Source organism: Trachemys scripta, chromosome 2 (genome assembly GCF_013100865.1).
Source record: "Trachemys scripta elegans isolate TJP31775 chromosome 2, CAS_Tse_1.0, whole genome shotgun sequence".
Taxonomy (NCBI): Eukaryota; Metazoa; Chordata; order Testudines; family Emydidae; genus Trachemys; species Trachemys scripta.
Window position 1 is genome coordinate 154,512,393 of NC_048299.1, and position 13,471 is coordinate 154,525,863.

Consider the following 13,471-nt stretch of genomic DNA (forward strand, 5'->3'; position numbering starts at 1 on the left):
GCTGTCTCAGGAGTCGCTCTTGCCTTCAGTGAACCAATCAAATTAATTTTAGTAAATTACTTAGGCCTTGGCTATGCAACAAAAGTAACCAGGAGTAGTGTTTATTATTCATTTAGATTTAAAATAACAAAAACACCTAGCCAGGTGCTAACCTAGGTGCGCTTAGCATCATCACTACATCATCCGGCTTGGGTAGTGGGGCCACGGGACTTGCCGCGCTCCGGCTGGGGAATCGGGGCCACGGGACTTGCCGCGCTCCGGCCGGGGGATCGGGGCCACGGGACTTGCCGCGCTCCGGCCGGGGTTGCGGGGCCCGATAAGCAGCACAAATATCATCAGTTCCACAGCAACTCAGCCAGCTACCCCTTACTTCAGCATTTAGGAAGTGTCCCTCAGCTCCATCCAAAACCTTTATCAAACAGCCCCCAGGCTCCAAATTTGGATTTTTTTTTATGGCCCAAAGGGGACACAAGGTCAAGAGCCTCAGAGCCCACACAGAAAACGGCCCCTTTCTTTAGAACATGGAGGTACCAACTCAGTCACGCCAGGTCTATGGCATGTGGCAAACGGAGAGGTGATCCCTCAGGTAGGTCATCCCAGCCCATGTAAGGTTTGTATAGGTTATTTATATTCTGGTAGTCACCAAAGGTGACAATCAGGATGCGGGCCACATTTTGCTCTTCACAAACCTAGGAAAGAGGCAATTTTCTAGTCTAAAAGGCACAAATCAATAAAGGACAGAGGAAGGGAATATAAGGAAAGCAAATAAGAATGGCTATACTGGGTTAGACCAATGGTCCATCTAGCCCAGTATCCTGTCTTCTGACAGTGGCCAATGCTGGGTTTGTCAGAGGGAATGAATAGAATAGGGGAAATTCGACTGGTCCATTCCCTGTCATCCAATCCCAGCTTCTGCCAGTCAGAGGTTTAGTGACACCCAGAGCATGGGGCAGCCTCCCTGACCCTCTTGGCTAATAGATCAAGTCCTGGAGGATAGGTCCATCAATGACTAATTCTTTTTTGAACCCAATTATACTTTTGGTCTTCACAACATCCCATGGCAACAAGTGCCACAGGCTGACTGTGTGCTGTGTAAAGAAACACTTCCTTTTGTTCATTTCAAAATTGCTGCCTATTAATGTCATCAGATTACCTCTAGTTCTTGTGTTATGTGAAGGGGTCAGTAACATTTCCTATTCACTTTTTCCACACCATTCATGATTTTATGGACCTCTATCATATCTCCCCTTGGTTATCTTTTTTTCTAAGCTGAACAGTCTCAGTCTCTTTAATCTCTCCTTGTATGGAAGCTGTTCCATCCCCTTAATCATTTTTGTTGCCTTTCTCTGTACTTTTTCCAATTGTAATATATCTTTTTTGAGGTGGGGCAACCAGAACTGCAGGCAATATTCAAGGGGTGGGCGTACCGGCACTGGTGAGGCCACACCTGAAGTATTGCGTCCAGTTTTGGTCCCCCCCACTACAGAAGGGATGTGGACAAATTGGAGAGAGTCCAGCGGAGGGCAACGAAAATGATGAGGGGGCTGGAGCACATGACTTATGAGGAGAGGCTGAGGGTTATTTAGTCTACAGAAGAGAAGAGTGAGGAGAGATTTGATAGCAACCTTCAACTACCTGAAGGGGGCTCCAAAGAGGATGGAGCTTAGTTGTTCTCGGTGGTGGCAGATGACCGAACAAGGAGCAATGGTCTCAAGTTACAGTGGGGGAGGTCTAAGTTGGATACTAGGAAACACTATTTCACTAGGAGGGTGAAGCACTGGAATGGGTTACCTAGGGAGGTGATGGAATCTCCATCCTTAGAGGTTTTTACGGTCAGGCTTGACAAAGCCCTGGCTGGGATGATTTAGTGGGTGTAGGTCCTGCTTTGAGCAGGGGATTGGACTAGATGACCTCCTGAGGTCTCTTTCAACCCTAATATTCTATGAGTCTACCATGGATTTATATAGAGGTATCATGATATTTACTGCCTTATTATGGCATATGGCCCTTGTTTTTGGTCCCAAACTGAACCAGAAAGTGCAGAAGTCCCTGTGAAAATGAGAAATTGTTTTTAAAAAGTAATCTTAAATCTGTCAAAAATAAAACTGGATTGGGCGAGGTTGACTTGGTATTTGGGGGGTGGAGGTCTAAAGGGGCAGCTATATTATGGAAACCACTGTACACAGAAAGTCCTGTTTATGCCCTGCATGAGATTTCAGCCTTTTACAACAGCTCTCATTCCTATTTTTCATGCCTTCTACAAGTGAACGATCAGGACACGGGACTGATGTTTAGGCCTGGCTGAAATTTTCAGGACAGATGAGAGCCGTTTTTCCCAGTGCATAATTTCTATTCCCACCTGCTTGATATGTCCTCTCTACTTAGACACAGTGCAACTGTGCTGATGATGACCATATATTTTATAAGCAGGAGGCTCCAGTACATGTCATTGTCTAAAGATATAAGGTTGGAATTTTCAGAAGGTCTCAGCTACAGATTTTCCCATTTAGCTACCCAAAAAACTCAGCACAGTGGGTGCTGCTCTCTGTTGAAAATCCAGCCATTTGTGTCACCATGGGAGCTGCTGGGTGCTGAGCACTTTGGAAAACCTAGCCCATAATGACATGCCTACATGGGAGCTGAGTTCTTTTGACCATCTGGCTATAGCTGTGTGTGCTGAGCACTTGATCATCTGGCCATGAGTTCTTTTATAAGTCTGGTCTCAAAAGAAGACAAAGCAAGACTTTCTTCAAAACCAGCGCATGCTATTCTCTATAGCTGAGGCGTTGTTGATAGTTTGGGGTATTTTTCCAGGTTACAGTTTCCTGGCATTGTCCACTCCACCTATCCTCTTTAGATTGGATTTCAGCTGACCATGTTTACATGCTGTACCCTCTGAAAAGTCAGTGTCCTTCCTTTTTGATCAGCAATTGGCCTAGTTTTCCTAGCCAGCCTTTCAAATCAATTGGTTGGCAAAAACTCTGTATGTGTGTGTGTGTGTGTGTGTGTGTGTCCACACACACATGCATGCTTATGGGGTACTCCCCCGTCAGCTGTCTTCACTGACTGAAAGTATTTTTTACTCTTGTAGAAAAAAATAAACCAATTTTGTTCTAGAGGCCAACAGACATAATCCCACCCGCCCCCAAATTTGTTTGCAATAGCACTCTCTCAAAATCGATCTAAAGAAACACCCACAACATTTAATATACTTTGGCTAGGTCAGTATTAGATCAGAAATGTTTTGAGGATGTCACATAAGCCAGACAAAATTATTTGTTCCCTCAAGCTATCGATCTGCGCAAGGTGCCTTGCATTCTGTCTGCACCGAAAGGAGTTGCAGTTTGACAGAAACCTGTTCTGGTTTTGCATATTTATTCCTCCTTTAAATCATTTCCAAACCACTAAACCATTTTACAAGGACGAAGGAAAACATAAATTACAATTATAGTGAAAAACTCTTCCAAGGCAGAGCCTAGGTAGACGGAAAACGCACCCATCCATTTACAGTTTTCACAAAGCACTTCATAATATTATGGCCTGTTTCCTCTCCCTCCCCCCCCCCCTTCCCCTGCCCATCCCCTCTCTAGTTTTAAACGAACAGTACAATAGCTCAATTTTTGCTGATAGCAGATGTAATTGCAGGTACCTGTACCTTGTGAACCATGTGTTTTTCTCATCACAGTACCCCAGTGCTGACTTTTCAGTCTCCACCCTTCTTCTTGCATGGATTTGAGCTAACACTGGGGCTTCACTGAACAGAAGATCCTAAGGGGACATTATGGCAAGAAAGGTTGTTCATGCTTTTGGTATATCAGCCCAGGCAGAAGCAGGAAGCACTGCAAATATCTCCCAAGACAGTTTTCCCCTTAGAGAATCCAAGTCCCTTCCTGCAGATGTAAGAAGTGTGGGCAATGGTGAAGATTGTTCAAATTTTGTGGGCTTATTCAAACTCTGAGCTCCATGCGGCTAATCTCTAATCTTCACATTTCCCACTGAGGGAATGAGAGAAGGGAGAAGGGAATTAAGAGCCTGACCCAGAGTCCTCTGAAGTAAATAGGGGTATGGCTACTACTGACTTCAATGGGTATTGGCTTAGAAACTAAAAATCCAGGGCCTCATTCTGTTCTGCCCTGAAGCTTGTGTAGCTGTTGATATCTGTGCAACATGGGTGTAAAACTCCATTGCATCAGAATGGCAGCATTTTATACTCACTCGGCACTCACGTTGCAGTCAGAGCAGATCGAAACCAGAATTTCCGTTCCATGGAAAAATCTGAAATTAAAAAAAAAAAAGTTCCAAATCAGAATGAAAAGTTGCAATTTTGAAATTTCCCATGGAATGAAAATTCTGAAGAAAGTTGATTCAGAAGCCTCTAAATGTTTTGATAACGTCAATTCATTTTGTTTGGACTTATACATCTACAATATATATATTTAATATATTGTGTATATATACTGCTGAATATTTTATAATATTTATATGACTATTTTGATATAATATAAAAGTCTAAATGAAATTAATTGAAATAAGTTGAAATGAAACAAATGAAACATTTTCTCATGGCAAAATAAAATGAGAAAGTCAAAAGTCATTCTGACTTCTTCCCATTTAAAATTTAGTCAAAATCGACATAGTCTCATGAAATATTTTGATTTTGCAAAGCCTGCATTTTCAGTTGGAAAACCATGCCATCAAAATGTTTTCAACCAGCATTAATTTCAATATTTACAGTGAGAACCGTGGAGAATCAGGACCCCAGAACCCCCAGCATGGGTATTTAGGGTGAGAGAGAGACACTTTAGGTGATTTGATCTAAACCTAAGGGCTATATTTGTGCTGAAATGTTTACGGTAAGGAAGTGGGAATTGATCATACTTTGGATTCTGTCAATCTTAAATGTGTCCCATTTAAAGTTGGGCTTCTTTTCCTTTCAAGTGGACAAGACTAGAACCTGCAGTCAGCAGGCACAGATAGTGATTACTCTGTCTATCCACCACGACACTCAGTGGGCTGCTACCCTGTGTGACAGACCCAGACCAGTGGGGTACAGGAGTCTGGTAGAGGGCAAATTGACTGGTCACTGGATGAGTAGTTTTCTGTTCCCTGAGTGACCAGAGCAGGGGCTGCACTAGAGTAATCAGGAACCTGCTAAAACCAGTTAAGGCAGGCAGGCTAATTAGGACACCTGGAGCCAATTAAGAAGAAGCTGCTAGAATCAATTAAGGCAGGCTAATCAGGGCACCTGGGTTTTAAAAAAGAACTCACTTCAGTTTGTGGTGTGAGTGTGAGGAGCTGGGAGCAAGAGGTGCAAGGAGCTGAGAGTGAGAGGGTGTGCTGCTGCTGGAGGACTGAGGAGCACAAGTGTTATCAGACACCAGGAGGAAGGTCCTGTGGTGAGAATAAGGAAGGTGTTTGGAGGAGGCCATGGGGAAGTAGCCCAGGGAGTTGTAGCTGTCATGCAGCTGTTACAGGAGGCACTATAGACAGCTGCAGTCCACAGGGCCCTGTGCTGGAACCCGGAGTAGAGGGTGGGCCTGGGTTCCCCCCAAATCTCCCAATTAACCTGGACTGTGGGTTCTTCCAGAGGGGAAGGTCTCTGGGCTGTTCCCCAACCCACATGGGGAATCTCTGAGGCAAGAAAATCCACCAATAAGTGCAGGACCCACCAAGATAGAGGAGGAACTTTGTCACATCTGATAGAGTAAATTAAATTAGCTACTAATTGGTTAATTGGTGATGGGTGGGGCTCTGTATAGCAGCTATGAGCAAACTAAGCAGCAACAAGAAAAGTGCACATTTGTGAGATCGGGTTGCTCTTTCTGAGGGCTGCCAGTCAGTAATATCATGGTCTGGAAAGAAAATGGGGAAGGGGATGGCTATTGCCAAGATTGTGATTGTGTGTGTAAAATGGGAGTTTTGATTGTACTATACTTCTGATTGATGCGCTGAGAGATCTGTGCATCTTGGGTCCTTTTTTGCCCATGCACAGTAAAATCTCTTTTGCTTTAGTGGGAATCTGTCCCCCCTTCATGCTGGATTCATCAGCGGTTAGCCACAGTTCTGTCATTAAGAGTATGTGTGTGACACTGCATGTGTGTGTGTAGGTGTGTGTCTGTCTGCATTACTGTTTTTGAGCATGTCTGTCTCCATGAGTGTGTACATGGGTATGACTCTTTCCTGACTCCATGCAAGTCTGTGAGTCTGTGTTTTTGAGGTTGTGTGTGTGACTGTTTTTTGAGACCATCTGAGTGTATCTCAAAGCACGAGTCTCTCTACTTTTGAAATCATGTGCAGCTGTGTAGCAGTGGCATGCTAAGAGCAATAGTCTTCTCTCCATTGACCAGGTTGCCTAGAGTTACATCCTTGAGTACTCATATATGTAACTCAGATCTGATTTGCAGCAGGGGCTGACAAGCTCCCAGCAGAGTGAGAGAGCCCTTCAGTCCCTGTATCACTCACCCACTTCTCAGGAGCATTTGTTTGCACTCCTTCTAAGCTTTTGTAGCATCTACAGATGGTGCCTCCAGATGGAACTCTAACTGCCAGACTCTCCTGCCGTCAGATGACGAAGAATTATCGATAAACTAGGCAAATACAACTTAGATGGGTCTACTATAAGGTGGGTGCATAACTGGCTGGATAACAACAACAAAGAGTCTGGTGGCACCTTAAAGACTAACAGATTTATTTGGGCATAAGCTTTCGTGAGTAAAAACCTCACTTCTTCGGATGCATAGAGTGAAAGCTACAGATGCAGGCATTATATACAGACACATGGAGAGCATTCGTAAAACTACAATACCCACCTGGGGAAGTGAGGAAACAGATTGACAGAGCAAGACGGGTACCCAGAAATCACCTACTACAGGACAGGCCCAACAAGGACAATAACAGAACACCACTGGCCATCACATACAGCCCCCAGCTAAAACCTCTCCAGCGCATTATCCACGACCTACAACCTATCCTGGAAAATGATCCCTCACTCTCACAGACCTTGGGAGGCAGGCCAGTCCTTGCTTACAGACAACCCCCCAACCTGAAGCAAATACTCACCAGCAACTACACACCACACCACAGAAACACCAACCCAGGAACCTATCCCTGTAGCAAACCTCGTTGCCTACTCTGTCCCCATATCTACTCTGGCAACAGCATCAGAGGACCCAACCACATCAGCCACACCATCAGGGGCTCATTCACCTGCACATCCACTAATGTCATATATGCCATCATGTGCCAGCAATGCCCCTCTGCCATGTACATTGGCCAAACCGGACAGTCCCTCCGCAAAAGAATAAATGGACACAAATCGGACATCAGGAATGGCAACATACACAAGCCAGTAAGTGAACACTTCAATCTTCCTGGTCATTCTATCACAGATTTAAAAGTCACTGTCATTGAACAAAAAAACTTCAGAAACAGACTTCAAAGAGAAACAGCAGAACTAAAATTCATTTGCAAATTCAACACCATTAATCTGGGCTTGAATAGGGATTGGGAGTGGCTGGCTCACTACAGAAGCAGCTTTTCCTCTCCTGGAATTGACACCTCCTCATCTATTATTGGGAGTGGACTACATCCACCCTGATTGAATTGGCCTTGTCAACACTGGTTCGCCACTTGTGAAGTAACTCCCTGCTCTCCATGTGTCTGTATATAATGCCTGCATCTGTAGCTTTCACTCTATGCATCCGAAGAAGTGAGGTTTTTACTCACGAAAGCTTATGCCCAAATAAATCTGTTAGTCTTTAAGGTGCCACCAGACTCTTTGTTGTTTTTGTAGATACAGACTAACACAGCTACCCCCTGATACTTGGCTGGATAACCATACTCAGAGTAGTTATTAATGGTTCCCAATCCTGCTGGAAAGGTATAACGAGTGGGGTTCCGCAGGGGTCTGTTTTGGGACCGGCTCTGTTCAATATCTTCATCAATGACTTAGATATTGGCATAGAAAGTATACTTATTAAGTTTGCAGATGCTACCAAACTGGGAGGGATTGCAACTGCTTTGGAGGATAGGGTCAAAATTCAAAATGGTCTGAGGTAAACAGGATGAAGTTTAATAAAGACAAATGCAAAGTGTTCCACTTAGGAAGGAAAAATCCGTTTCACACATACAGAATGGGAAGAGACTGTCTAGGAAGGAGTACGGCAGAAAGGGATCAAGGGGTTATAGTGGATACAAGCTAAATATGAGTCAACAGTGTGATGCTGTTGCAAAAAAAGCAAACGTGATTCTGGGATGCATTAACAGGTGTGTTGTGAGCAAGACATGAGAAGTCATTCTTCCGCTCTACTCTGCGCTGGTTAGGCCTCAGCTGGAGTATTGTGTCCAGTTCTGGACACCGCATTTCAAGAAAGATGTGGAGAAATTGGAGTGGGTCCAGAGAAGAGCAACAAGAATGATTAAAGGTCTAGAGAACATGACCTATGAAGGAAGACTGAAAGAATTGGGTTTGTTTAGTTTGGAAAAGAGAAGACTGAGAGGGGACATGATAGCAGTTTTCAGGTATCTAAAAGGGTGTCATAAGGAGGTGGGGGAAAAACTTGTTCATCTTGGCCTCTAAGCAGGGCCGGCTCCAGCATTTCTGCTGCCCCAAGCAAAAAAAAAAAAAAAAAAAAAAAAAAAGCCACGATCGGCGGCGGCAGTTCAGGGGCAGGTCCTTCGCTCCTAGAGGGAGTGAGGGACCTGCCGCCCCCGAATTGCCGCAGGTGCCGTCCCTCTCCCTTGGCCGCCCCAAGCATCTGCTTATTAAGCTGGTGCCTGGAGCCGGCCCTGCTTCTAAGGATAGAACAAGAAGCAATGGGCTTAAACTGCAGCATGGGAGGTTTAGGCTGGATATTAGGAAAAAGTTCTTAACTGTCAGGGTGTTTAAACACTGGAATAAATTGCCTAGGGAGGTTGTGGAATCTCCATCTCTGGAGATATTTAAGAGTAGGTTAGATAAATGTCTATCCGGGATGGTCTAGACAGTATTTGGTCCTTCCATGAGGGAAGGGGACTGGACTCAATGACCTCTCAAGGTCCCTTTCAGTCCTGGAGTCTATGAATCTATGAATCACTGCTGATCTTCCTGGTTTTAAAAAAAAAAAAAAAAAAAAAACCCCAAACAATTCAAAGTGATGGAAAGTTTTCATCAAAACAAATGGAAATATGGGAACTTCCATCTGCAAAGAAACACACAGCAGGCCTATTTTGAGGCAGAATAAAGCAGTCAGTGGGTTAAACAGTTTCTTATAGCTCTCACTTTGGGCTCCAATAGCTAACAAAGGGCAAAGGTTTGTTCCTCATTTTTCAAACCCTAGTATATACCCCTTTAAGTCCAGCCAGATGCCACATTAACTTGCGTGACTTCTTGCCTGTAACAACACATAATGCAGCTCGAGTGATGTAACTCAATGTGATGCCAAAATTTATAAGGAAAGACATTGCTTTCTGAGGTCAGGCTGGTATCTGATTTAAGCTGGCAGTGGGAGCATCGTTGTTTCTGCAAACCAGCAGATACTGCAGCTCTCCAACAAATCAAATTACTTTCAAAGACTTTGGCGTATCCCTAATCCAGACAGCTCTTCAAAACTGGGGACATCAATTAAGCCAGAGTGCATTAAACCCACACAGGGTTTTTGGGGATTTACTCAGACAGGCTCCTGAAAGCATTTTCAGGGATGGTTTTATTTTTTTATTTTATGAGCAGAAGGATTGCAGATAAACTTGATAAGGCCTGGAATCAAAACATCATCCTACAGCCAAAAATGCAGTGACAGATATTCTGGGGAGTGAAAAATGATGACAGATCCTAAGCAGACAGAAGTGAACATGATAAAACAAGTGAGATTATTATTCTTATATTAGCATTACAGTAGAAACTAGAGGCCACAACTTAGATTGAGGGCCCATTGAGCCAGGTGCTAATAAGACATAGTAAGAGAGACACCCAGTCCGGAGGTGTTTACAGTCTAAGGCCAGGTCCATACTACAGACCCAGGGCCGGCTCTAGGGTTTTTGCCACCCCAAGCGGCGCAAAAAAAAAAAAAAAAGTGATCGTGATCTGTGGCGGCAATTCGGCGGGTGGTCCTTCACTCCAAGCAGGAGTGAGGGACCGTCCGCCGAATAGCTGGATGTGCTGCCCCTCTCCGGAGTGGCCGCCCCAAGCATCTGCTTGGCAAGCTGGTGCCAGGAGCAGGCCCTGTACAGACCTATGTCTGTATAATAGTGTGAAAAATCCATATCCCTGAGCAACGTAGTCATACCGTCCTCAAAACCCCCAGGTAGACAGCGCTATGTCAATGGGAGAACTTTTCCCGTCGGCGTAGGAGACTCTTCGCTTAAGCCCTACAGCAGTGCTACAGCGTTTTAAGTGTAGACCTGCTCTAACTAGACAAGACTGACAAGGGGTGAGCGAAAGAGAGGATTATCCATTTTACAGATGGGGAACTTAGGCCTAGTCTTCACTTACCAGCTGGTCCGGCGGCACGCCATCGATGTTCTGGTTAAGACGCGATAAATCGATCCCGGATCGATCCCGGAAGTGCTCACAGTCGGCGCCGGTACTCCAGCTCGCCGAGAGGAGTACGCGGCGTCGACGGGGGGAGACTTCCGGCCGCGTCTGGACCGCGGTAAGTCCGGACTAAGGTACTTCGAATTCAGCTACGTTACTAACGTAGCTGAATTTGCGTACCTTAGTCCGAAGTCCGGACTAAGTGGGGACCAGCCCTTAGAGTAGATCCAAAATTTTCCATCAAAACGTTTTTTTCTGATGGAAAACATTTGTTCCATGAAATAAACATATTCATGAAAAAATGTCTGCTTTATACAACATTTTCCATTTTTTTTCAACAAAACCCCAAAACATTTTGAAGAGATTCCCTGGCTAAGGCACAGAAAGATTAAGGGATAAGTTTTCAAAGCAGTTCCATGCCCAACAACTCCCATTTAGCAACCAGATTTTCAGAAATCCCAAAGAAAATTAAGGGAGCTTCTGGGTAACTACAAATTTTTGAAAATCTGGCCATAAGCAATTTGTTCATAGTCAGACAGGGAGTCTGAAGCCGAGCTGTGGGTTAAGCGCAGATTTTCCAGTCTACGGGCTTAACCACAAGACCATCCTTCCTCTCAGACTGCCCAACAACTAATGGGATAGTCTACCCGAAACAGGAGAGGGCATCAGGTCAACAAAGCACTTCATGTAAAATAAGAGCCTAAATGATTTAGAAGCCTGAGTCATATTGACTTTTGATGATACTTAGGATCCTAAGTCTTAAGTCTCTTTTGTAAATGGGACTTAGGTGTTCTTGATAATTTTGCTTTAAGTCTCATTGAAAGTCAATGAGACTTAGGCTTCTAAATACCTAAGCCACTTTTGAGAATGGTATCTAGGCTCCTTAGCAGAGGATGAGTAACAGATTTTTCAATTTGCTGCTGCTAACAAAAAAAAAAGGGGGGGGGGGTGGGAGGAATCATTCTGAGTCAAACAGAAAACAAAATGTTTCAAAAAGTAAAAACAAAAATTAAAGTTTGGATTGGGGGGAAAAAATGTTTTACCCAACATGGAATGTTTTATTTGGATTTAGAGCATTTTTAATGTTTTAAACTTTCAAAATTTCCTTTAATTTTGTTTTGAATCAAAAGGTTTCCTTTAGAAAATGTTGAAACACAAAAGAAGCTTTTTTTTGTGGGGATGGGTAGGGGGAGGTTTGACCAAAACAATCTGATAAAATCAACACAAATTATTTTAAACCCCTCCCTCCCACCCACCTCTCCAAAAACAAAAAAAAGGTTTTAGTCAAAAAAATTCAGCTAGCTCAACTCCTAAGTTATTTGGGCAATTTTGAAAATCTTACCCCTGAATATGTGCTTATCTTTAAACACCTGTTTAAGACCCATTGATGGGTTTAAAATACTAATATATAACAATTAATAATAAATGAATACATGAAATAAAGAGGTTGATAAGAATATAAATAATTAAAATAATAACAATAGTTGTTAAAGTAACAGTTACCCAGCAGCTTCCAGCATCCAATACAATCACGGATATTTTGCACTGAGGGTTTCAGTGTGGTGGGGGGAGCAGAAAGGAATAAGAAGCCTAGCGCAGGCTTTCCACTCACTCCAGCCACCATCTCTAATTCTTTTCTTAAAGTATAAAATCATTCCTCCACTGATCTCGCTTGTGGTCAGAGCTCAGTACAGGACCATCAGTCACTGCGCTGATTTGGTTCAGCAGGTGTTCGTTGTGCAATCGCTCACTGCAGGCTAATCTGCTAGCGGCTGTCAAGGGTTATGGAGTATTTATTGAGTTTGTGTCAGGTCCAGATGACCAATAGCCAGCAGCCGCTGGATGCCCGTTGACATTGATGATATTGCTGAATTAAACTAGGTGATGTATACGGAACTTGCTTAGAGCTAGTAATGAAGCCTGGAACCATTTGAAACACAATACAGAGGGCCCCTGTGCTTGGAGCTTTGCACTCTCCCGTTTAAATAAAAAATTATTATTATTTTCTTTTAACGCCAAAAGAGAAGCCATGAATTGAACTCCTCTGAAATATTTAGAAAGAAAAATAGAGTAGCCCAATGGAAATGAAAATCATCTTTATATTCTGCAGATTTACTGTCTGTAAGGTGGCTGGCGACTGAGGAATTTCTCAGCTGCTCTTTAGAAAGACAGGGTGGTGGGGAGGATGATGAATAGATTATTGAATACTCATCAAGGACCTGATCCTTTCAAGGTCTTGCTGAGCACTTCGGGATCCCATTGACTTCAGCTCAGCATCTGGCAGGATCTGGCCAGATACGTGTTCTATGGCACTTTATCTTGTGAGATGCTGTGTGAATTAGTTTAAACAGTACTGCTCATCTGAAGGCACTTGAGAAATAGTAACCCAATAATCTACACTGTGAGATACAGTGCATAAGCAGCACTCTTAGCCTCATTACACAAATAGGTAAACTGAGGCACAGAAAAGGGAAGGGAATTGACCCAGGTCATTCAATCCATCACTGGCAGAGCTGGGAATAGTCCCGGGAGTCCTGACTCCCAGTTCTGTGCTCGGACTTCTACACTCTGCTTCTCTCTCATCATTTGCAGACATGAAGCCCCTGAAGGATATGGGGGAACTTGCTGATATAAGAGTAATCAGGGTTACTAGTGAGGAAGATACGTACACATGTCAGCTCTCTATGGGTTCATTTACACCACAAAAAAATACCCTACCGCAGGGAGACTCAAAGCCTGAGTCTACAAACTTGGGCTCAAGCTACAGCACTAAAACTATCTAAATAGATGTTCCCACGTGGGCTGGGTCTCTTGCAACAGGCATTGCCCTAAAAGTGGTTCATGCCACTGTAGAGCCACATGCAGGGGTGTCATTGCACTGTAAGACCCAATTGATTCTGGGATCCTATTGTGAAGTATGTTGGGCCTGTTTCTCCATCACCCTGCCCTGCGTGTTGTCAT